The sequence below is a fragment of the Protopterus annectens genome, chromosome 5.part0 (genome assembly GCF_019279795.1).
Source record: "Protopterus annectens isolate FY-2018-M chromosome 5.part0, PAN1.0, whole genome shotgun sequence".
Classification (NCBI taxonomy): domain Eukaryota; kingdom Metazoa; phylum Chordata; order Ceratodontiformes; family Protopteridae; genus Protopterus; species Protopterus annectens.
The window spans coordinates 885,878,730-885,882,402 of NC_056735.1; positions in this window are offsets into that span (position 1 = coordinate 885,878,730).

Sequence of the window (3,673 nt, forward strand, 5' to 3'; positions counted from 1 at the left end):
AACAAGAGAATAAGTACATTCTGTGATTCTTCTACACTTTTTGAACTATATTTCATCAAATTGCTGTATAATTTCTGTTTTTTACTGTGTTACTGTTTGTGATTTCTTCACTCTCTACACTTGATTTGCACTGTTCTAATATCTAGATAGCATAGACTAGATTCAGACACTTGAGCACTAAACCAGCCATCTTACATTAAGAAGGGCTCCCCTGAACCCTTGTGGCAGAAGAGTGTGGATTCAGCCTTGGTTGAGCTGGGAATTGCTAGAGAAAGGTTCATTGTGTGTTTTCTTTTGGTAGATTAGCTTAAAAGTGTTTTAATTTTGCCTGTATTTAAGCCTTGTGTTTGCTTGTTGCATTACACCATGCAACAGGGGTTAGAGGTGCCCTGTATAGATGCAAATACCTTGAAACTCAATTGTTTCTAGACATCTTTCAGTGGAACCCTCCTAAGCTTCCCTATTGCACTACAGGTGCCACACTTATCATCCATAGCCTTCACTAGAACAAGTACCTTTGTTAGTCCCAGCACAAAAACTAGTCACACTAACCCATTTCTTTCCCTAATACTACATCTGGTAAAAACCTATTATAATGGATGAGCAGTTACCCATCATTTCACCAGCCAGCCTAATTGACATGGGCATCCTGAGGCAATGTAGTAATTGCCTCATGAATACTGGCAACCACTTACTCCTAAAACAAATAAATACCCTATGTGAGAGGTGGAATTACACTATGAAATTGGAATAAATTCTCTAACAACAAACTGGACATCAAACAAGTTGTCAGCATGCACACTTCACCTCTCACACAAATTGAGGTCATAATACATAAACCCACATATATGGAGGTACTCACTAGAAGCCTACCAAAAGATCAGAGACTTCCCAAATGTAAACCACTTGCCTGCACTGCTGTGCAAATAGAAACCACTACACTTAATTACACATACACCAGTGTATCAGCAAGTAACCCCCTAAGGCAAAAAACTCAAAACCTAATGTCTTGGTCATAGGTGACTCCATAATGAGACACACAGTGGTCCCCCTCACCAGGCTGAAAAAGGGGAAGGTCATGATCAACTGCCTGTCAGGTGCCAGCATCTGTCAAATCATACATGCACTCAAGTCACTCAACAACAAGTCCTGTTATGACTGTGTCATAGTCCATGTTGGGATGAATGACTTGAGATGTACCTCTCTGGACTATATGAAGACAGACATGACTGAACTCTCAAATTATGTCTCCCAGGCAGGTATGACCCTAGCTCTAAGCGGCATTTTTCCTTCATTAAGGATGATGCCCATGATATAAGCAAAAAATGATTGACTTCAACAATTATTGGTTTAGCTTATGGTGTTGGTCAAGGGGGATTCACTATCTGTCAGCTTGGGAAGACATAATTGACAGATCACGCTGCTTTACCTGAGATGGTCTGCACCTGCTTCCTCTAGGCTTTTGGATACTGGCAAAGGCGCTTGCCTCCCCCATAGTGTCTTTTTTTTTAGGTAATGTCAAAACAACATTTCCGACCTATCAAACTCCACTTGAGACAAACTCGGGGTTCTGCTGCTTAATGCTAGGAGTCAGAACATGAAACTGCTTTCCCTGGAAGCACTCTTCACCTTGGAAGATGCTGACATCTGTGCAGTGACTGATACATGGTTCAAGGCAGCAGACAGCACCCTGGCCATGCAAGGCTATAATGCCTTCCACACATTCAGACCTAAAAATGAATGTGAAAGAGTCAAAGGTGGAGGTGTATCCATCTTAATTAAAGCCAAGTACACCTTGAGACTGGTCAAACAGTATGGCTCTCTCAAACTACTCCATGTCCAATTAACTATAGGCAAACTACCCTATCACATCATTGCTAGCTATGGGTCCCCCACCATTAACCAAGAAAAGCACACCTACTTGGACTTACTGGAGTCACTCACCATACAGCCCAACACCTTAGTCATGAGAGATTTTGACTATCCTTCCATTGATTGGTTGACATACATGAGCATGAACATGCTCACCCAGAGGTTCCTGGACTTTGTCAATACAAATGCTCTGGAACAGATAGTCTGTATCCTCACATGTGGCTCAAATGTCTTAAGCACAGACATTCACCAACATGGGGGTAACTGCACCTGGCTGTGTGATACCCTCACTGGTATTTTCGTTCCATAAATCAGTCACGTCTGAAGTAACTGCTGAACCTGTCACCACCACAGGAACAAAAAAAATAAAAGAACTTTTCCAAAGCAAACTACAGCCTATTAAGCGATGGTATAAAACGTGTTATACCCACCACAATCACAGACAACAATAACACCTATGCAGAGGTATAGACGAATGCCCTGTATAAACACTTAAACAACTGTATAGGCTCAGCTGTACCTGACCGAATTAAAACTAGGTCTTACCATAAAAACTATCAATCCTGGTGGACTTCAAGTATAAACAGATTATATAGGAAGAAACTGTTGTCTAAGAACAAGAGGAAACTGACTCAACAGAGGAAGAATTGCTTCCACAGCTTGAGCAAGCAAGTCAGAAATCTTGTAAAGTCCTCTTAAGCTAATTATGAAACTAAAATAGCATCCCTAGCTAAGGATAAGCATAAGGCATTCTTTAACTATGTTCAAAATCTAAAAGGGAATGCCCAGCTATGTGCCAAACTGGTAGAAGATGGTACCACTCATACTATACTGGAGGAAATTGCCAATCTGCTATCTGACAGATTTGGTGCAAACTTCACCCACTTATCCCCATCAGCCATACCCAACACCACTCCTCTGCCTAGTATCTTTAAAGATCAGGTCATGTCTTTGCTCTCCGAGGCCAAAAACACAGCTTCAATGGGACCAGATAACATCCCAGGTTAATTATTAAGCAATGTAAAACAGGATCTAGCGGACCGACTTGGTGTTCTCTTTAACCATAGCCTGAGAACTGGTTTTGTTCCAGCAGAGTGGAGAACAGCAACAGTAATCCCCTTGCACAAGGGGGGGGGCATCAACCAACCCTGGGAAATATAGACACACAAGTCTAACCAGCCTCATCTGCAAGGCCATGGAAAGAATCATCATGGACCTTATCAGCAAGGTCATAGGTGACCTTCAAACTCTATACCCAACCCAGTTTGGCTTCATTAAGGGTAGATCATGCTTTTTAAACCTAGTAGACTTCTTCAAGAAAGTCATCAAAGCCCTGGATGAAGGTAAGAGAGTGCACACTGCCTATCTTGACCCAGCCAAGGCTTTTGACACAATCCTCCACTCAGGTATCATTGAGAAAATCATGACATACATGGATAGACTGAAATTCCTGTCACTGTACTCTGTATCTTATAGGCTGCTGAGAGGTGACTTGTACCAGGCCTTCTGAGCAGTCTCCGACCCTGCCCTGATGGAAATCCTGCACATCCACAAGTCAAATAGCACAAAAGACACTTGCTGTAGGGAACTTATCCTAGCCTGTGACATTAACAGAACATCCTGGAGAGATAGATATATCTCCCAGAGATTGACGCTACTGTGGAATAAACTTCCAGTTCACATGAAGCAGAGCTCCTCACTGACCCTATTCAAGTGCAACCTTGACAAATGGATGACAGACCACAAATTAACCATGGGGGTGGCACCTATGTCTCTCATGGACAGGGGTAGTCGGTGCTTA